Source organism: Schistocerca americana, chromosome X (assembly GCF_021461395.2).
Source record: "Schistocerca americana isolate TAMUIC-IGC-003095 chromosome X, iqSchAmer2.1, whole genome shotgun sequence".
Lineage (NCBI taxonomy): Eukaryota > Metazoa > Arthropoda > Insecta > Orthoptera > Acrididae > Schistocerca > Schistocerca americana.
This window is the reverse complement of record NC_060130.1, coordinates 137,065,003-137,088,542: the sequence shown is the minus strand read 5'-3', so window position 1 is coordinate 137,088,542 and position 23,540 is coordinate 137,065,003. Positions and strand designations below refer to the sequence as shown.

The following is a 23,540-nucleotide window of genomic DNA, read 5'->3' as shown; positions in this document are numbered from 1 at the left end:
CTATTTTAATGCAAATTTTCGTAAAAACTTTCAGTAAGAATTTATTACTGTCAGTTAACTTGCTACTGTTAATTCCCCAACAAAAGAAGCTAACTGCTCAAAAACAACCATTGACAATATGTTTATAAAAAGGTTTAATGAACAAGATAATATTACAAAGCAAAACAATGGAAACACGAGGTTGGAATATCAATAACATAAGGAAAAGTATGGATTGCTACTTACTCACCTTGAGTTACAGACAGGCGCAATTAAAAAACTGTTACGATTTAGCTTTCAGCCAAAACCTTCTACAGAAAAGAAAACACAGACATTTTCATTCACAGAAGCAAGCACAGCTGACACACACATGATCACCATCCCTGGTAGCTAAGAGCAGAATGCAACTGTCACATTGAATAAAAGCAGCAATCTGGAGGGGTTGCAGAAGAGGATGGGGAAGGGATATTAGGATAGGGAAGGGATAGGTGGGGGAAGAGAGAAGCACTGTCTGGCAGAGCATGCAGGGACAAGATGGAGGCATGAAGACTGCCAGTCACACCATTGGGAGATTGTGGGGTAGGGAGGGAAAGGGGGGATGGAGAGCAGAAAAGGAGAGGAGCAGGGAAGGGGAAAGACAGGCCGGTGCCTTGGCAGAGGGCAGCACATAATGAGAGTGAGGGGATGTGAATTGGGAGAAGATGATAGGGCGGAGGGGACGGAAACTATTGGGTAGAGGGTGGGAGACAGTAGGTTACCATATGTTGAGGCTGGGATAATTTCAGGAGTGGATAATATGTTGTAAGGATAATTACTAGCTGCACAGCTGATAGCTGATGGGAGGATCCAGATGGCCTGGATTCTGAAGCAGACATTTTTAAATCAAGCATGTTGTGTGCATTTTGAGCCACAATTTGGAGGTAGCCGTTAATCCTGGTGGACAGCTGGTTGGCAGTCATGCTGAAGGAAAAAGTTGTGCAATGACTGAAGCAGAGCAGGCATATGACACAGCTGCTTTCACAGGTGGCCTCTGATGGAGTAGGACGAGCCTGTGACGCGACTGGAATAGGAAGTGCTGGGTGAATGGATTGGGCAGGTCTTGCGCCTAAATCTTTTATAGGGATTTGATCCCCATCACAAAGGACTGGGATTGGGAGTGTCACATGGATGGAATAGGATCTTGTGGAGTTAGGGTGAGCCATGGAACACCACATTAGGAGAATTGGAAAGCATTTGGGTAGGATGTCCCTCATTTCAGGGCATGATGATAGGTTACCCTTACAAGACATTGTCAACTTCCAGAATTATCCCGGTGCCAACCAATGGTAATGCATTCTCTCCACACCCTCCACCCAACAGTTTCCACCTCATCTGTCTTATTAGCTCCTCCCCATTTGCATCCCCTCACCCTCATTGTGTGCCGCCCTCTGCCAATGCCCCCACCCATCTTTCCTTTTCCATGCTCTTCTCCTTCTCTGCTCCCCATTCCAACCCCCTCCTCCTCGCCCCTCCCCCCCGCCACCTTCCTGCCGCAGAACCTTCCGAAGCTGCGCCTGACAATCCTCAAACCTCTATCTAGTCCATGCATTCTCCGCCAGACAGCGCTCTTCTCACCCCCCACCCATACCCTACTATCCCTTCCCCTTCCGCCTTCCGCACCCCTTCAAGGTAACTGCTTTTGTTCAATGTGACATTTGCATTCCAGTCTGAGCTGCCAGGAATGGTTATCACGTGTGCATGAGGTGTGCTTGCTTGCGTTAATGAATGTGTGTGTGTGTGTGTGTGTGTGTGTGTGTGTGTGCGTGTTTTCTTCTCTGAAGAAGGCTTTGGCCAAAAACTATCGTAATAGTCATTTTGTTGTACCTGTCTGCAACTCAAAGTGTTATCTTTACAGTGAGAAGCAAAATATGCTTTTCCTTATATTACAAAATCCTTAGTTAATGACCTCTCAGACCATGACATGCAGTTCCTTTTGTGAAATGTTAATACTGGATAAGATAAAAAAATCTACTAAATCTGATTTCAAGTGGGTAGGCATTAAGCCAGAAAATGATTACTATAGGAAACTCCTCAAAGACATGAATGAAAGTGATGTGTATGGCATTCATGACGGTAATGAAAAATGCAAATCTTTTTTTAATAAAGTCTTTATCTTAACTGAAAATCGTTTTTCCCTAAAAATAACCCATATTAAATCAAGGTCCACAAAAATCCATGGATTATTCAAGGAATAACGGTATCTGGCAAGACAAAAAGGGACTGTATCTGTCAATCAGAAACAGCTCTGATGTTGTCCACCTGCTTAGCTGAGTGGTAACGTGCTCGCCTCCCATGCAAGCGGGCCCAGGTTTGATTCCCGGCCAGTTTGGAGATTTTCTCCACTCGGGGACTAGGTGTTGTGTTGTCCTCATCATCATTTCATCCTCATCAGGACGCCCAGTGTGGTGTCGACTGAAATAAGACTTGCACTTTGCGGCTGAACTTCCCTGGATGGGGCCTCCTGGCAAACGATGCCATACGCTCATTTCCATTTAGCTCTGATGTTGATGCTGTAGCTCATTACAAGATATACTGCAAAATATTAAAGTTAGTAATATGGGCTACAAAGCAAATACATTAAGTGCAAAAGTTAATTGCATCACATAACAAAACAAAGGCAGTTTGGGACATAGTGGAGGAGGGGACTGGCAGAACAAGAGCTGAAGAGGGGCAGATGCCAGTAAGAGTAAATGAGACATTGGTAACAGATGTGAGCTGTGTTGCAAAATTTTTTACCAAGCATTTTGTAACTGTTACTAGAAGATACTGCCATGTAATATCTGAGGCCAGTCATTACAAATAACTTTAATTTATAAATAACATCCCCATTACCAACAGAAGTAATTTACATCATAAAACGTTTTAAAAAGTGTTCTTGTAGTTTTGATAAAATATCACAAAGTTAATTAAAGAGTGTGTTTCTGAGTTCCACAACATATTATGCTATATTTGTAACCAGTCACTTATCAGTGAAACATGTCTTCAATGATTCAAATATGCTGAAGTAAGGAGATAAGGAAATATCATAAAATTCGTCCTGCTTCAGTAATGGTAGCATTCTCGAATATTTTAGAAACGGTACAATAAAATCGCTTTCTGATTCGCCTGACAACAAATAACATATTGCCAAAGTCAGAGTTCAGGTTTCTAAATGGTTTAATTGATGAGAAGGTTATCCACACATATAATGAGAATGTACTGAACTCATTAAACAATAAATTATGGGCTACTGGTATATTTTGTGATCTGTCAAGAGCATTTGACTGTATAAATCGCAATATCCTGTTAAGTAAATTATAATTAGAAATTGCTCCTAAATGGTTCAAATCCTATATCTCTGACAGAAAACAGAGGGTGTCAGATGGAGGAGATATGTTGAAACGGTACAGTAGTTTCCGCTCTATAAGCAGCAGGTTTCGCTGCTCGCTTGCACCGGGAAATAGAAACAGAGGTGGCTCCGCAGCCAATTTTATTACATGATGCGGCCGGCCGCGGGTGCAACAGAACCCATGTGGACGGGTTGAAAGAAATGTGTCAGGCTTCATAATACGTATTTATATGTGTCGTGTATTATGCATTTCTTGTACGTGAATGTGATTCTGCACATGAACTTTCCTAATCCTCCTCACACCTTTCCGTAAAGCATGGCCAAATCTTTGTTGGGAAGTAGTTCTGTAGTATAGTAGTGCCAACCTTACTCCTGGCTAGAGGATCAGAGAGACAGCACAGGCAGGTAAAAGTCAAAGACTTTCCAGTGTCACAAGATTTGGGGTGGAGAGGTTGGTCACGGCCAAGTGGTTCGACCAGCCCCTCCACCGGGGCCCAGGAAGACCTCAGGGTGCCCGCCATATTCTAGGAGTGTTACAGAAGATGGGTATGTGAGCAGACGTGCCCTCAGTGCGTCTGTCTCAATGTTCACGCATGGAAGAGAGGTATTTGAATATTTGTACTAATTCTTTTATTTCTAGCTTTGGATTGTGTAATGAAATGAATGATCTCGTTAATTTAGGAAATTTGACCCCCTGTGTTAATGTATCTGGTCCCCAGTTTGCCTGTTATCCTCCTCGCATAGTGGATGTCCTATGTAAAATATCGGGAGGCTTCAGTGGTATACATTTGGCCAACGCAATTCCGCCTTGCCCATAGAAAAGTGAGTGCAGATTCCTATATAATATACACGAGCTATAAGTTGTAATATTGTAATATCTGTAAACTGCAACAATTGTTGCAATGGCTGTAAAATCGAGTGATAATATTTAAAATAAATATGTAATCAATTGTCATCAATCTTTAACATACCTTAAAAATCACAAAGAAGTCGTATTAAAGGAATTTATTTAAAATAAAAGCTATAGAATGCAGGGACCCACACATCAGTGTGTGAGCCCTCCAGCCCCTTGCCTAGTATCGTACAGAAAGGACACGCTTTCTAGGTAGCGCTCTCAAGCTCCTCTCCCCAGTTATCCGTTGCGCAATTTTGATTCAGGGCTTGACATCAACTTTCATCTGGCGTCCCTAGGCAAGGAGGAAAGACGCTAAACTTTCAATGTATTATTCTATCATCCATTATACAACTGGGAACTAATTATATGTGGTGTCCCACAATATTCATCTCAGGGCATGAACTTTTTCTTGTGAATGTCAGTGACTACATTACCAGATGTCTAATTTGTTTTGTTTGTAGATGATAAAAATATTGAAATAAACAGGAAAGCAAGTGTAGTCTTAGAAAGATCGGTTAATGATATTTTCATGAACATTAATAAATGGTTCCTAGACAAGTCTTTGTCACTGAACTTTGAATAAAACACACTGTATACAGTTTAGAACTTGTAAGAGGTTTCCTGCCAGTATATACCTAAAATAAAATGTTAAGTAAATAGAATAACAGCGTTAAATCCTTATAATTACAGCTTGATAACAAACTCAGCTGGGAGAAGCATACCACAGAACTGCTTGAGCACCTAACAAATTCCTGTTCGAGTGGATCTGTTGTCAGACATATGTGATATAAAAATTAAAAAACTAGCACAATTTGTTGACTGTCATTGTATAATGTCATACAGGATTATTTCTTTGGGGTAACTCTAAGTCTAAAAACATCTAATAAGAATTATTTGTGGTGTAAACTCAAGAACATCCTACAGAGGCCTGTTTAGAAAACCAGTGATACTCACTACTTCTTCCCAATATATTTATTCCTTAATGAAATTTGACATTAAAAATTATCTCTTTTTCAAACCAACAGCTCTATCCATGGAATCAGTACTAGAAATAAGAGTAATAAGTCACTTATTTTGATTCAGAAACTTGTCCATTGTTTAAGAATACACATTTCCAATAACTAGCCAGCAGTAATAAAACATTCAACTATTAATAAAGTTCAGTTTAAGAGGAGCCTAAATAATTTGTTGGTGGGCAACTCCTTCTACTGCACTGATGAATCGACTCATGGTATGTTACTAATAATAAAATAACATATAATATGACTTTTGTACAAATTCAGTGCAGTAATGCGATCATTGTAAATAAGTGTTGTAAAATGATTTTTCGTTTTGATGTTATATGACTCCAATTGCCAAATACTGTATAAGAGGAAGCTATCACGAAATATGTAATGATTTGACTGGCAGCATTAGATGCAGGCTGAAGGAGGTGTTGGTGTAGCTGTGCAAGTAGTTCACAGTTGAAGTGCCTATCTGTCACTCATTGGTTCCGCCATCTGGCCAATATTTTTTCTCCCCATCATGGTAGGTGTCAATGGCCTTCATAGTGGCTTATCTTGTCTTCATGAGCACAACACAGCAGCAAATTATTTGTAGTCTTTAAGAGAACTATTGTAGAACAAGCTCATAAAAACTGTATCAAAAAACTCACAACATTTTTAACAAAATTCATCCAACTTATTTTAAGGGTATTCAGTTTTATAGCCATGAGAGAATATTATTATTCTGAGCAATAAGTGATTTTAGATCAGTCAGACTTGTGGTAAAATTATATCTTTGAGGAAGCTTGGATGTCAGATTTTGGAGAAAGCAAATAATTGGATAATTATTCAGTTCCTTGGCACAAATGAAACTGGTAATGATACACTTTTTTTCAAATTACATTTTCAAATGCAAGTGCCAAGCTCAATGGAAATCATTTGGCCCTTTTGTTCAGGAACACTAAAATTCACTGTCAGTCTCAATTTCGAAAACAGTCAGATCCAAATTAAGTTTCTGAAGGTAAAGTTTTGTCTTTATCCATAAAATTATTCGCAGAAGTAGCAGACAGAATGGGAAAGCAGGTGCAGCAGAAAAAATCATTAAGTTGAAATTGAATAAGAGAGAATAAATGTTTAATGACGAGTTATTAAATTTTGATCTGGAAGTAAAATTACAAATATGCTGGTAACAATAATTTTAGTTATTCAGCATTCAAATTCTGCCAGACAAAAGTCCTGTTGGGCGTGTATAATGGCCCAAAAACGATAAGGAGATACAAAATTACACGACCTTTTAATTCACAGGACCAGATTAGAATATGGTTTTCGACGGAAATTATCGTTCCTTTCTCCCTGATTTAATAATTACTATGGCCTGTGCGTATCAAACTATAGGTGTCAGATGATGGAATGGTACTATGCTTTGCCTTCCTGCAGTTAGAATTTTATTTGAGAAAATACCTGTTTATGTTATGAATTGACTTCGTTCTTAATTTACCACAAAATGATACTGTAATTATTCTAAATGCTCTGAATACAAAGGAAAGGTGCCTATTCTGGGGGAGTTCACTAATGTTGCAATATCATGCAGTGTGTGAGATTGTGAAACCTATCAGGGTAATGGACCTACCCAGATTCCGTCATACTCCCCTTAAGACTCCATGGCGATAAATTACGTAATGAAATTGCTATCTTGAAATGCCCTAACAGAGAATCATAAGATGGGAAATTGCAGTACTCTTACTATACAACTATCCATTCAATCAATAGAATAAATCAGTGAATTGAAGGGAACTATGTCTACCTTCAAATAAAAATGCCAATAAAACATAAACTGATTACTTATTATATTCGCCAATTACAAAGTACATGCATCAACATTCTATGAGAAAACAAACTCAATCACTGATGACAACTAACAAGATTGGCAAGTGGAGGGAGGGCTACCATATTCTATCTGCACATTAAATCATTAATCCAATACAACCCAACGATTAATTTAGAAACTGCAGTGGTCTATTGAATACCACAACAAACGATACTAAAGCACAAACTGGGTTTATCGGAGCTGTGGCAATGGTATGCTCCCTATATAACATTAAACCCCGTCTAGTGAGCTGTGCTGCTGTGTAGTCTCACCAGTCTGCTGTGGCAGTAAGTCGGACCGTGGTCATAATGGAGAATCAGAATCTCGCTCTTCAATACATTTTCCTGTAATAGATGAACCTAAGAGACTTTAGATGCAACTAAAGAGTCCAGCCTATCGCCAGACGTGAAAAGGGCAGATAAATTTAGTATAAGTGGCAGGAGGCAAGCCGGGTCAAGCCGCCCCTCCCCTCTCCCACACATACACATACTGTATGGACGCCCTCGAATCTAGGGCAAGCAGTAATCTGCTTTTTGATTGCAAGGTTATTTGGAGCGGTCTACTTGTGAGCAGTAACAATGGAAAGTGTTTTAAACAGCATCTGGAATACGGGACTCTTCCCATGTAGCAAGCAAATACTCATACTTAGAGATAATGACTTTGCTATACGCCAGGAGTCTGATGTACAAGATGCAAACAACAGAGTGAATATGAGTCTACATGGTATCTGGCCCAGTCTCAAAATCAGAAATCTAATCAAGAGCCACCAGATTTAGTCAAATCGTCATTTTCTGAATCTGTTAATTACAAATATTGTCTCCAAATAAGTGAACGTTTGAAAAAATTCAGAGAGAAGAATGTTGTAGTGGAATCAAAGGAGGCAGAAGTGACATTTTTGTTCTTGAAAAACAAAAAGAGGAGAACACAAAACTATAATATTCCTGTTATTTGGAGTCTGATACATGTTTAATACAGGACAGTGCTTCAGATGTACGGTCTGAAGAAAAACGCACTGAATGCATATTCTGCAGTGGAATGGAATGCTATTCTTTGGCTCCCAAACAATGTTAACCTGGAAAACAGCTATTGTATGCAATGAGTGCACTTCTTTTGCACAATAAATGCAGAAAATGTTTGAGTGACGGTAATGAAGAGAATATTTGATTTTAGGGTTTACCTGTTCTTGTATTGGTCGATATTAAATGTTTCCTCTGACTGTGTCATATCAGGCCATCATTACTATTTCGATTTAAATAGACTCGTATGTGGTTTCTGTTTCAGATTTACATTTATTAAGTGTTAAGAAGCACGAATTCAATAAATGATTCCACATAGATTTCCAGTTAACAAAAATGCAGCTATAGCAAATGTTGTAACATAAGGGGGAGTAAAGTGAGGTGAGGAAAGTTTCACATCACTGCTTTCATATGGCATCATATTTTGGGGTAATTCATCGAGGAATAGTATTCATTCCAGAAAAGTGTGTAATCAGAATACTAACTGGAGCCCACCGAATATCACCTTGCAGATATTTATGTAAGGAACTCGGAAAATTCACAGTACCCTCGCAATACTTATAATCACTTATGAACCTTGTTATTAATAAACCATTCCAGTTCAAAAATGATAGCAAAGTTCATAGCCACAACACTAGAAGAAATGATGATCTTCACGATTCTGGGTTAAATCTGATTTTGGCAGAAAGGGCTGAATTATGCTACCACAAAAATTTTTGGTCCTTTAATAAATAGAATTAAAAGTCTGATAGATAGCCAACAAGGGCTTAAAAATAAATTAAAATAATTTCTGAACAACAACTACTTCCACTTAATAGAGAAATTTTTAGATATAAAGTAGTAACTGAAAAAAAATTATCATGCGAACATAACTTATGCTAAACTGACACACTGCACATCATTATGAAATGTTGTATACATGATCTAAGGAACAAGTATTAATGAAATGATAATTAAATGGACACCCTAGCTGCAAACAGGCGTTGATGTACTTCATTGGGGACATGTTGAAAATGTGTGCCACGACCGGGACTCGAATCCAGGATCTCCTGCTTACATGGCAGACGCTCTATCCATCTGAGCCACCGCGGGCACAGAGGATAGTACGTCTGCAGGGACTTATCCCTTGCACGCTCCCCGTGAGATCCACATTCCCAACATGTCCACACCACTACATTCGTAGTGCGCTTAATAGATGTTTGCCCATCATACTCATTACTCGTGGCAGATTAATCTACCAAGTCCCGTACGAGTTCGGGCATAGCGTGTGCGTTCGCACAAGAAGGTCAATGGCCGGGAAGCCATATTTTAACTATATATGACGGTAGTATCTGTTCCCAAAAGAACAGTTACCGTGGATGACCATGCAGCTTTGCTAGAAATGAAATGATAATTAAATGGACACCCTAGCTGCGAACAGGCGTTGATGTACTTCATTGGGGACATGTTGAAAATGTGTGCCCCGACCGGGACTCGAACCCGAACTCGTACGGGACTTGGTAGATTAATCTGCCACGAGTAATGAGTATGATGGGCAAACATCTATTAGGCGCACTACGAATGTAGTGGTGTGGACATGTTGGGAATGTGGATCTCACGGGGAGCGTGCAAGGGATAAGTCCCTGCAGACGCACTATCCTCTGTGCCCGCGGTGGCTCAGATGGATAGAGCGTCTGCCATGTAAGCAGGAGATCCCGGGTTCGAGTCCCGGTCGGGGCACACATTTTCAACACGTCCCCAATGAAGTACATCAACGCCTGTTCGCAGCTAGGGTGTCCATTTAATTATCATTTCATTTCTAGCAAAGCTGCATGGTCATCCACGGTAACTGTCCTTTCGGGAACAGATACTACCGTCATATATAGTTAAAATATGGCTTCCCGGCCATTGACCTTCTTGTGCGAATGCACACGCTATGCCCGAACTCGTACGGGACTTGGTAGATTAATCTACCATGAGTAATGAGTATGATGGGCAAACATCTATTAGGCGCACTACGAATGTAGTGGTGTGGACATGTTGGGAATGTGGATCTCACGGGGAGCGTGCAAGGGATAAGTCCCTGCAGACGCACTATCCTCTGTGCCCGCGGTGGCTCAGATGGATAGAGCGTCTGCCATGTCAGCAGGAGATCCCGGGTTCGAGTCCCAGTCGGGGCACACATTTTCAACATGTCCCCAATGAAGTACATCAACGTCTGTTTGCAGCTAGGGTGACCATTTAATTATCATTTCATTTCTAGCAAAGCTGCATGGTCATCCATGGTAACTGTTCTTTCGGGAACGGATACTACCGTCATATATAGACAAGTATTAATGCAATGTAATTTAATGCCAAACAGCGCTGAATGCTACTTTTAGATGTTTCTCTCAAGAGGATACCACCTTATTGTAGCACTAACTTTGTGGGTGGAGAGGTTTATGAGTTTGCGTGAAGCTGAGTGCTATGCCAGCAGCTACTGGCAGGATCTCGCAAGCTGGAAATGTCTCAGCGGATGAAACTGACGAAGGGTGTCTCACAATGTCACATTTCTTAGTACATACTTTTCCATAGTCCTTTTCCCCTACACTCTAGGCCCAACAGCAAAGCAGAAGGAAGAGGAACGCTCCACGTCTGAGTTTCCAAACAATCGTATAGCCAAAAGGTACCAAGTCACAAGAATTGGCTGTAAAGACGCTGTTCTACTGTCCTTAAGCTTGCAGCAGTTTGCTGCAGTTCTGTTGTCTGAAATCACTTGTTCATACCTGTCTGCTGTGATGAATGGTTCCAGAATCATAGCGAGTGGGATATTTCCTTGCAGAGAGAGATCCACCTTAAATAAAATCATGTGATTGGCAATTCTACCTGGCATTGTCCTCAAAGTTGAATTACAGTGGAATAAGAACGGTCTTAGCATGCTTAAGCGAGTATAGAAGCTGCTAGTCTGGACCTGCACGTTAGTGGCAGGTTGTGATGGTCGCCTTCCTGAGAACTCCTGAGACTACTCAACAATCTGGTGCTGCATCTGGGACTAGACAGACCTATTGGATAACCACTGCACATTCCAAATGGGGAAGGGTGTAGAAAAGGTGTGCTAAAGATCGGTAATTACACTTGCACTTGGCTGGTGATCTGTACCCAGCGGTCACTCCTAATCTGCGAACGAAAACCGAGGTATAACAATATGGTTATGAGTATTGGGACATGGAATGTCAGAACATTATGGACTTAAATGGTAACAGATTAGAAAAAAGAACAACTCTCACCCATGAGATAGTCAGATTAGATATCGACATTGCTGCCTCATGTGAAACCAGGCTATCAGGCGAAGGATCCATCAGTGAGATTAGCTCCTTCACCATCTTTTGGAAAGGAAAGGATGCAGGGCAACCATATGTCTGTGTTGTAGCATTTGCAGTAAAAATATAAGCACTGAAAGAAAATCGATTACCCATGTTTATTATCCCTGTTGCTGTCAGTGAAAAAATTATGAATCTTTGAATTCCTTTCATCTTTGGCTATGCTCCCACTTTAGACAGTGATGAAGATATAATCAGTTCAAATGTTCAAATGTGTGTGAAATCTTATGGGACTTAACTGCTAAGGTCATCAGTCCCTAAGCTTGCACACTACTTAACCTAAATTATTCTAAGGACAAACACACACACCCATGCCCGAGGGAGGACTTGAACCTTCGCTGGGACCAGCTGCAATATAATCAGTTCTACCATTAACTGAACTTTGTTTTCGTCCAGATACATACCAAAGATGAACTCTTGTTTGCTTGAGAACTTCATTGCTAGGGTAAGAAGAGAGAGTGGCTTTTGGGGAAACATCATAGATAATCAACATACCGGAAACCTCATGGACTGCTACTTCTTGGTCTCTTTGCTGAGTATGAGCTTTTTATCTCCGACAGGCAATTCTGCTTACCTAACCGCTATAAGAGTGAATGTTTACATTCATGCTGCAAACACTTATTATCTCATAAAAGGCATATATGGAACTGTTCGTTCCTCATCAGGACCCCGGAAAAGCTGCTGGTAGTACAAGCATCCTCACTGACATTCAGGACATCTTGAGTCGCTGGAAAAAACACTTCAGTTTACTCTTAAACCATAGCTTGACTGCTGCTGATGATTTCCTCAAACATGTCACATAACTTTGAAGTCAGTCCCACTGACATTTCGTGAATTTAATAAGGTTCTAGGTAGTATGAAGAAGAGAAAGGCTTTCAGACTTGACAGCATCCCCATGGAGATCATTTTAAGTTGTGATGTTATGAGTATGTAGGTGGGTTATTCGTCCACCTAGTACTGGTACTGAGAAGAGCCGAATTTGCTTGCTGGGGTGACTGGAAGTTGGCTGCATGAGGATGTCACATGGCCAGTAGTAGGGTAAACTTCGTTTTGGTGCACTTTGTTATTGCAGGTTGTCCACATTCAGGGACAAACCTATTGTTCTCCTTTGACTGACAGGTCCCTAATCTATTGTTCTGCTAAGAGAATTAAGATCCCCTGGGGATAATCTATACTTTCGATTGATAGGTTATGGCCCCCTGAGGATAATGCTTCCTTCCGAATGGCACGTCCTTAACCTATTGTTACCCCACACTCCCCCTCCTCCTCCTCCTCCTCCTCTACCTCCTACTCCACCATCCCTCAGGGAACTCCCCTCGCCCATACATGCACACTTTTGATATAAATTTGATTGACTAATTAATTAAGTTGATCAATTAATTAAATCCACAGTCTGGAAAACACCCCAGTCCCTCCCTCCCCACCACCACCAGGAAACTGGTGGGACAAAAATTCAGTTGATCACTCATTTGGATGGAAATCGATTGCAGTGTATGCAATATTGCTTAAACGATTTTGACAATGTGTGGAATATTGGATATTTGAACAATTTATGGGATTCAAGGTGACATGTGGAATATAGTTTATTTACTTAGTTAAAGAATTTGTCAGGAAATCGATTACAGTGTATTGAATATTGTTTATGTAAGCAATTTATGTGATACAAGGATGTGTATGGAATATGGTCTGTTTATCTAGTTAAAGAATTTGAGGGGAAATTGACTACAGTGTATGGAATACTGGTTATTTAAACAATTTACAGGATACAAGATGGTGTATGCGATATAGCTTATTTAAAGAATTCGTTAGCAAATCACAGTACGGAATATTTAAACAATTGCGGCGATTTTTTCTTCTGATCGCATATGGAAATGGTGAGTAGACTTAGTTTATATGTGCTGCTGGAGTCAGGGATGTTAAGGCTCATATTATTTATTTTCCTCACTTTTCGAAGTACATTCGTGTCTAATCACAGACAGGAAAATCAGAACAATTACATGTCTAAAAGTTCATGACATATTTCACAACACAACGTCACTTTCTGCAGATGGACAAATTACTAGAATCTCAGAGGCAAACTATTTTTTACAGATCGAGAAACAGTCAGCAGTCCTACTGTATTGACATTTAAACCCTACAAAAGTGGACTACAGATCATGAATGGAATGAAGTGCAGTATAGTAGCCGCCGTTTGGGGTCTCCAGTGTGTGTCTATATCGTTAAGGCACCGCAACGAAGGTCAAACCACCCGATGTCCTAATTACAGATCACGTAACTAAATACCACGGACCACATATCAGCCTCCTTTGATGTCGCAGCCCCCAAGCAAAGTATTAAGTCGCGTCATTCTGCTAATCACGAAATTCCAGTCTCGCTTGTTGTCTGTGTCTTTCTCGAGGCCACTCCCTTGTTGTCTATGTGCACCAAAGTTCCAAAACATGGACACGGAGGTTTGCATCTCTCCTCAGAATACAGTGTTCCTATTGGCTAATGCTGGAGACAAAGGAGGAGCTGATACAATTTCGATATCAAAAATAGATTGAAATAAGCCATTTTCACTACTGTTTCAAACCGATTATTTAACAATTTATACCAATCAAACAGATCGCTTAAAACACTCACCTCCACCTTACAACGATCCTTCTTCTTAATAAAACATATTTTCCAAGTTTTAGAATCACACACAAACATTATGCAAATCAAGTTATGAAATAGACTGTAGAGTTAAATACACTCCTGGAAATTGAAATAAGAACACCGTGAATTCATTGTCCCAGGAAGGGGAAACTTTATTGACACATTCCTGGGGTCAGATACATCACATGATCACACTGACAGAACCACAGGCACATAGACACAGGCAACAGAGCATGCACAATGTCGGCACTAGTACAGTGTATATCCACCTTTCGCAGCAATGCAGGTTGCTATTCTCCCATGGAGACGATCGTAGAGATGCTGGATGTAGTCCTGTGGAACGGCTTGCCATGCCATTTCCACCTGGCGCCTCAGTTGGACCAGCTTTCGTGCTGGACGTGCAGACCGCGTGAGACGACGCTTCATCCAGTCCCAAACATGCTCAATGGGGGACAGATCCGGAGATCTTCCTGGCCAGGGTAGTTGACTTACACCTTCTAGAGCACGTTGGGTGGCACGGGATACATGCGGACGTGCATTGTCCTGTTGAAACAGCAAGTTCCCTTACCGGTCTAGGAATGGTAGAACGATGGGTTCGATGACGGTTTGGATGTACCGTGCACTATTCAGTGTCCCCTCGACGATTACCAGTGGTGTACGGCCAGTGTAGGAGATCGCTCCCCACACCATGATGCCGGGTGTTGGCCCTGTGTGCCTCGGTCGTATGCAGTCCTGATTGTGGCGCTCACCTGCACGGCGCCAAACACGCATACGACCATCATTGGCACCAAGGCAGAAGCGACTCTCATCGCTGAAGACGACACGTCTCCATTCGTCCCTCCATTCACGCCTGTCGCGACACCACTGGAGGCGGGCTGCACGATGTTGGGGCGTGAGCGGAAGACGGCCTAACGGTGTGCGGGACCGTAGCCCAGCTTCATGGAGACGGTTGCGAATGGTCCTCGCCGATACCCCAGGAGCAACAGTGTCCCTAATTTGCTGGGAAGTGGCGGTGCGGTCCCCTACGGCACTACGTAGGATCCTACGGTCTTGGCGTGCATCCGTGCGTCGCTGCGGTCCGGTCCCAGGTCGACGGGCACGTGCACCTTCCACCGACCACTGGCGACAACATCGATGTACTGTGGAGACCTCACGCCCCACGTGTTGAGCAATTCGGCGGTACGTCCACCCGGCCTCCCTCATGCCCACTATACGCCCTCGCTCAAAGTCCGTCAACTGCACATACGGTTCACGTCCACGCTGTCGCGGCATGCTACCAGTGTTAAAGACTGCGATGGAGCTCCGTACGCCACGGCAAACTGGCTGACACTGACGGCGGCGGTGCACAAATGCTGCGCAGCTAGCGCCATTCGACGGCCAACACCGCGGTTCCTGGTGTGTCCGCTGTGCCGTGCGTGTGATCATTGCTTGTACAGCCCTCTCGCAGTGTCCGGAGCAAGTATGGTGGGTCTGACACACCGGTGTCAATGTGTTCTTTTTTCCATTTCCAGGAGTGTATGTAGGAGGTCTTATACGCACCAACATTCGAGAGCACAAACACCCTACTGCAGCACAACGTTCTACTAAACATTTCTGGTGAAAAAAAAAAAATCCTACCGATCACACAAACTAGCGATCGCTAGGCGAGTGCCGTTCGCCGTCTGCAATGTAGCCCCCTCCCGCACCAGCTGGAGAGAGACCCACACTTCCGAACGCTTGTGTGCGCGCAATACATCTATCAGAAAGGCGATTGGGTTTTGAAAAGTACTATAGGGTTCCTAAATTGATTCTCTTCGCTACATTCTGAGGAAGGAGAAGGAAGAAAGCCTAATTCACGACAGGGTAGACACAAATACCACATCAAGACAGAGTTCGCTGCAATTTATTAAGAAGCACCAAACACGACACACGCAAAGCACGATCCAGTTCACAGTGACAAGTTGTCACGGCGAGATGTCAGAGATCTCTATCAGTCGGGAATCTGACGTCGCGATTGGGTTTTTAAAGCGCTATAGAATTGCTAAATTGGTTCTCTCCGCTACATTCTGAAGGAGGGAGGAAGATTCCGCCGCGTGATAGAATAGAGACAACAGCAAATACCACTAGAAGAAAGAGTCCACTGTGGTTTATTGGGAAGCAATATACACGACAGGTGCGGAGTCTATTTTGCCTTTTCACGGTTCCCGCGGGCTCCCCCCCGCCAGAGGTTCTAGTCCACCCTCGGGCAAGGGTGTGTGTGGTGTCCTTAACGTAAGTTAGCTTAAGTTAGTTTAAGTTAGATTAAGTAGTTTGTGTAAGTATACGGACCGATGACCTCAGCAGTTTGGTCCCATAGGCCGTACACTAATTTCCAAATTTGCACACGACACACTTATACCACGATCCTGTGCATAGTAATAAGCTGCATGGCTAGATGTCGGAGACAGCTGAAAATACTCGCACATTTTGCGCGCTCTTGTCCCGAGGTCCACACGCAACGCGACCCTCCCCATGTACACCGCCAGCGCCGACATAAAGAGGTCAGTGAAAATTTCCGCAGTCGTGGACGCGCGTCTATGACAGAGTGTACTACCCCCGTCCATGGAGGCCATCTGGGGACGATTGGAGTGGTAGGAATTCGGATGTTATGAATACGTCCAGTTCAAACGTCCATCATTTTCAATCTTCTCTCATGTAACACACACATGTCGGCTTCTGTCGCGCTCCAGATGGATGGAGTTTAAAGCTATCAATTGTAAAGTACTGTTCTGTTCTAGTGTCTCTGGCCAGTACCAAGAAGGTATCGGTAGGAGAGAACATAAACACATACACTGCTAAGACTACACAGTTCTGCACTTAAAACTCGCTATAATGTTACATGATTGCGGTTTCCGACCCATTAGTCGTGTGAAATGCAACTCTGCTGCTATCCCAATGTAAGAAATATATCTCCAGCGCATGACATACATTCTCCTTGCAGGATTCTCTGCGACAAACTACGGTCACAAACTGTAAAATGAAAAAACTGCTACCTTATAACACCGATTCTTTGTCATACATGCACGATATAGCTTTCCAGTGGTTCATAACGCCCACTGTTCACACCTGATCACAGTTCAGGAATTATAATATGCTCCCATCAGTCTTTTATAAAATTATTGTTAGTAATGGAGAACGTCTCGTACAAAGAAAGAGACAAACGCATAGCAGCAGTCCAGAATGAGATTTTCACTCTGCAGCGGAGTGTGCGCTGACATGAAACTTCCTGGCAGATTAAAACTGTGTACCCGACCGAGACTCGAACTCGGGATCTTTGCTTTTCGCAGGCAAGTGCTCTACCATCTGAGCTACCGAAACACGACTCACGCGCGCTACTCACAGCTTTACTTCTGCCAGTATCTCGTCTCCTACCTTCCAAACTTTACAAAAGCTCTCCAGCGAACCTTGCAGAACTAGCACTCCTGAAAGAAAGGATACAGCGGAGACATGGCTTAGCCACAGCCTGGGGGATGTTTCCAGAATGAGATTTTCACTCTGCAGCGGAATGTGCGCTGACATGAAACTTTCTGGCAGATTAAAACTGTGTGCCCGACAGAGACTCGAACTCGGGACCTTTGCCTTTCGCGGGCAAGTGCTCTACCATCTGAGCTACCGAAGCACGACTCACGCGCGGTACTCACAGCTTCGTGCTTCGGTAGCTCAGATGGTAGAGCACTTGCCCGCGAAAGGCATAGGTCCCGAGTTCGAGTCTCGGTCGGGCACACAGTTTTAATCTGCCAGGAAGTTTCATGGCAGCGCACACTCCGCTGCAGAGTGAAAATCTCATTCTGGAAACATCCCCCAGGCTGTGGCTAAGCCATGTCTCCGCTGTATCCTTTCTTTCAGGAGTGCTAGTTCTGCAAGGTTCGCTGGAGAGCTTTTGTAAAGTTTGGAAGGTAGGAGACGAGATACTGGCAGAAGTAAAGCTGTGAGTACCGCGCGTGAGTCGTGCTTCGGTAGCTCAGACGGTAGAGCACTTGCCCGCGAAAGGCAAAGGTCCCGAGTTCGAGTCTCGGTCGGGCACACAGTTTTAATCTGCCAGGAAGCATAGCAGCAGTGTGTGACAGGTGAAATTATACAGCATGCCGCCACTAACTCCGTAATAAACAGGACATCTGTCAAGCAGATGAATACACGGACAGTGTAGTACATCACAGACACATGTTGCTAACTTACAACCACCGCAGTTAGGAAACTGAAGACTCGATTTTATGCCCAAGATTCGGCAGGAGAATGGAGTAAGCCACATAAATCTTCGTTCGTCTAGACTAGAGGAATGTGTCCAAATAGGATGGACACGTAACATCACTCATGATATGGAAGTCCTCTGATAACTGAGAGGTTTGCTGTTAATGATCGCAAGTAGACAGTTGTATAAGTCACATACAGAACACGCAGTTGTACAAGAGTCGAACACAGGGTATGGTACACAACTATTGCACCCCAACAGAACAACTGGAAAAAAATGTTCAAATGACCTGCACCAACGTCACCCCCTCTCTCTAGAATGCATCATCATTCCTACATTAAATCACACCTCGTTACAACTCCTTCACAACCGATAGATCCATTCACTCCCTGTCATCCTTTAACGCAGATGCCCGTAAGTTTGAAGGCAGAGGGTTCTCGTTTTTCCAGGAAAGCATCAAAGACAGCAGTCAACCAGCATGTATCATTGTTGCCTCAATAGACATACAGTTGACATCACTTCTCGTTCCACATTCTAAAATTGCTTGTAAATGTAGTACAGTTGCCAACACCTTGCCCAAATGCACTATTTTTCTGGTCGGGTGACATAGTATAGCACTGTACTCGAATGCATCCAGTCACCTTCAATCACATACTCCCCAGTTCCAATGCATTTGCTCTCTTTTCTGTATGTCTGTGTCTGTGCATGTGACGCAGAAGGCTCTCATGACCTGGTGTTGCCACTGATGGATCCAACTATGCACATAGAGTGCATCTCCAGATGTAACGTGTGGTTGGTCCACCTTATAGCCCTATCCTAGATGTGACATATTGTGGATCCGCCTCTCAGCATCAGTCTGGATGTAACGTGTGGCAGATCCAGATTCAAACCCTAACTTGGGTCTACTCTGGGTCATGGGAGCTATCCACGATACATGCACAAACACAGACGTACAGAAAACTCTGCTCAGCCTGTTTCTGCATGGGTTACAGAAGGTGGTGGATATAGCGCTCTCCAACTTCCGTTTAGTTTTGACTTAAATTGGGACGATCACATGGAGGAAGCTGCAGGGAGGCCGGGACAGAGACTGAGGAAATGTTGCAAGATGTCTAAAACCATGTTGGAGTTTTGCTGTAGCAGATAGATTCGAAGAAGGTGACTCGTTTCGGGATATGAGAGTGGCACGGATACTATTCACGAGTGGCTGTAATCATTAAAAGACGTTTCTATAGGATTCAACGAAAGCATGTGGTTGAATGGAGAGACTTGATTCCAAATCGCAGGCAGCATTTCTACCAGAAATGAGTTAATGCGACAGGACTGTGGTTCGACTATTCGAAGGAATAACACGAGGTTGTATGAAAGGCAATACGAACAGTTATAGTGGTGTTTCTTATCAGGAAAATTAGGAAGATTCCACAGTATACAGGAAATGGAAGAACAACGTGGATTTTGCTGAGAGAAGTTTCAAAATGATGGACGTTTACCCCGGACGTATTCATAACATCTGCATTGCTATCACTCCAATCGTCCCCGGATGGCCTCCATGGCCGGAGGTGGTACACTCTGTCATACACACACGTCCATGACTCCGGCTGCGGCGGCAGCGGAAATTTCCACTAACCTCTGTACGTCGGCGCTGGCGATGTACAGGGGAACGGGCACATTACTTGTGGACCTCAGGACAAGAGTGCGCAGGATGTGAGAGTATTTTCAACTGTCTCCGACATCTAGCCATGACACCTTATTGCTATGGACTAGATCGTGGTTTAAATGGGTCGTGTGTAGTGCTTCTCAATACATCGCAGTGGACTCTTTCTTCCAGTGGTATTTGCTGTTGTCTCTGTTCTATCATGTAGCAGAATCTTTCTCCCTCTTTCCGAATGTAGCGGAGAGAACCAATTTAGGAATTCTATAGTGCTTTAAAAACCCAGTCGCGACGTCAGATTCACGATTGATAGAGATCTCTGACTTCTCACCATGTCAACTTGTCACTGTGAACTGTATCGTGGTTTGAGTGTGTCCTGTTTAGTGCTTCTCAGTACATTGCAGTGGACTCTGTCTTGCCATGGTACTTGTTGTCTCTACCCTGTCATCCAGTAGGCTTTCCTCCTTGTCCTTCCTCCGAATGAAGTGGAGAGAAGCAGCTTAAGGGTTATATAGTGCTTTAACAACCCAATCGCGATGTCAGATTCCCGATTGATAGCGATCTCCGACATTTATCCATGAACAGCTTATTACTACCGAACTGATCACAGTTTAATTATGTCGTGTCTACTTTTCAAAACCCAATCGCCTTTCTGATAGATGTATTGCACGCACTCATGCGTTCGGGTGTGTGGGTCTCTCTCTAGCTGGAGCGGGTGGGGGCTAAGATGTAGACAGCAAACGGCGCGCGCCTCGCTATCGCTAGTGTGTGTGATCGGTAGGATTTTTTTTCACCAAATATGTTTAGTAGAACGTGGTGCTGGTGGAGGGTGTTTGCGCTCTCGAATATTGGTGGATATAAGACCTCCTATATCTTTAGCACTACAGTCTATTTCATAACTTGATTTTCATAATGTTTGTGTGTGATACTCAAACTTTGAAAATATGTCTTATTACGGAGAAGGATCGTTGTAAGGTGGAGATGAGTGTTTTAAGCGATCTATTTGGCTGCTATAAATTGTTAAATAATTAGTTTGAAAGGGTAGTGAAAATGACTTATTTCACTCTATTTTTGATATAGAAATTGTATCAGCTCTCCCTTTGTCTCCAACATTAGCCAATAGGAACAATGTATTCTGAGGAGAGATGCAATCCTCCGTCCGCATGTTTTGGAGCTTCGGTGCACACAGACAACAAGGGAGTGGCCTCTTGAGAAAGACACAAACAACAAGCGAGTCTGGAATTTCGTGATTAGCAGAATGACGCGACTTAATACTTTGCTTGGGGGCTGCGCCATCAAAGGAGGCTGATACGTGGTCCGTGGTCGGTGGTATTTAGTAACGTGATCTGTAATTAGGACATTGGGCGGTTTGACCTTCGTTGCGGTGACTTAACAATAGAGACACGCACTGGAGACCCCAAACGTTAGACTAGAACCCTTCTTCTTTTCAGTGATCACAGGCCCTGTAGACTATGTGTTGCATCAATGATCTGCTTACATCTTCTTCTATCTCTTGCTGTCTCTCTCCACCCTGCGTGGATTCCTAACGCTGTGATGTCCTTCTCTATGTCATCTTTCCACCGTGTGTGAGGTCAGCCCAATCGTTTTGCTGCTTGGGTAGTGCCCTCAAACGCCTTCATAGGAATTCTGTTGGTTTCCATCCTTGGCACATGCCCAGCCCATTGCAATCTCCTGCTTTTCAATTTCTGGACGATAGTGGGTTGCTTCATTAACTAATAAATTTCAGTGTTCTTTCGAACTCTCCATATGTCATTCTCCAACACAGGTCCCCAGATTTTTCTCACCGTTTTTCTTTAGAAATCATTCACTTTTTCTCTTTCTTTCTTGGTAATCGTCTAGCTTTTTGAACCATACAGTACTACTGGGCAGATGACAGTGTTACATATCTTCATCGTACTGGTGACTGACAAAGCCTCACTTTTGAGTGGGCTGCTTAGACTGTACAGACATTTTGATCCTGATATTGTTCTCTCATTTATATCCAGTGTTATGATATTTTTTCTGCTAGATCGCGATCGGAGGTATTTAAAATGATGGACTTTTCTGATTCTAGAATGGTGGTCAATTTAAAAGTGGGGATTTGGGTTTATGACTCGACCTATTTCCATATATTCGTTTCTTTCTTGGTTTATAGAAAGTCCCATTTTGCTGGCACTGTGCCTGAGAGATCTGTACATGTCCTTCAGCTCTTCTTCTGTTTCACTGAGTAAAACTGTATCATATGCGTATGCCAGGAGTTTTACTTCACTGTGATCGAATCGGAGACCATTATATAGCTGTAAATTACGCTCTTGAACCACTTTCTCTAATGCAAGTTGAGATGAAGGAGCATCTCGTCATCGTAAGCCTGTTTTGATCGGGAAGTTGGGGAAAATAGCTCTTCTGAACTTCACTGCTGCCTATGAGCCATCCATGTACAGTTGTATTATCGTAATGGTTTTACTGGGTTTCCTAAATTCTCTTAGTGTGTTGTAGAGGCTACTTCTGTGGATGCTGTCGTAGATGCGCTGGAAATCAATGAACAGACAGTTGATGTTTTTGTTAAATTCTCAGTATTTCTCAAAAATCTGCCTACAGTTTATCATTTGCGGAACTGTTTTGTCGAAATGCAGCCCGGTACTGTTGAATAATACTTCTGCGTAATGCTTTATTTTGTCGAGAGTGATGATTGACAGAATTTTGTATGTTATGCTCAGCAAACTGATTCCTCTGTAATTTCCACATTCCATTTTATTTCCTTTCTTGTTTATGGGGCAAATTATTGCAGTGTTCCAGTCTTTAGGTAGTGTTTCACTTTTACACATCATTGTGATATGGTTATAAATTTCTTTGTGTATTTTGTTTCCGCCCTCTTGTAACATCTCTGCTGATATCTGGTCCTCGTCTGCAGCTTTGTTGTTTTTCATCTTTTGAATGGTGTGTACCACTTCCTGTTCATGTGGGGGTCAATGCAATTTAGCATTTCTGGGAAATACTCCTTCCATCTTGCCAGAATATCTTCCAGCTGTGTTAGCATGTTTTGATTTTTATCTTTTATGAATAGGTTTTCGCTTTGATAACCTCTCTTACTCTTCTTTGTATGCTGAACCAGCTTCGTTGAGTCTCTATTCCTGCTTTCCACTTCTATGGATTCCAAGACTCCAGTTATATATTTCCTTTTCTCTGCTACAGAGCTCTTGCTGTCTCTCTTCTCACTGTGTTGAAGATCTCTCTCCTGTCCTCACTCTCCATGTTATGCAGCCAGAGCCTCCTGGCTTCTTTTCTCATTTCCACTGTTCTCTGACACCTTTCGTTACACCATTTCCGTTTCTTCATTTCTTCTTCTAGCCCAATGTTTTCTCTGCCGCATCTGTTACTACTGTCTTTACTCTTTCCCAAGCCTTCCCAAAACTATCTTCCTTCCCAACTCCTTGCAATGCTGTAAACTGGTTATTAATTTTGATTACGTAGGTTTCTTTAACAGACAATTCCTTCAGTCTTTCTACATCGAACTTAGGTTTTGGTGTGGATTGTGGTTGTTGATTCCAAATCATCTTGATTTTCATCTCGCACACCACTAGGAAGTGATCTGAGTTACGATCT

General features: G+C 42.7%; 1 non-coding gene across 1 annotated transcript; it reads left to right on the top strand.

Moving 5' to 3' along the window:
- Window positions 1-9,751: 9,751 nt before the first annotated feature.
- Trnat-ugu lies at window positions 9,752-9,826 on the top strand. The gene has a single exon. It is a non-coding gene; the product is annotated as a tRNA-Thr (tRNA).
- The last annotated feature ends 13,714 nt before the right edge of the window (window positions 9,827-23,540 follow it).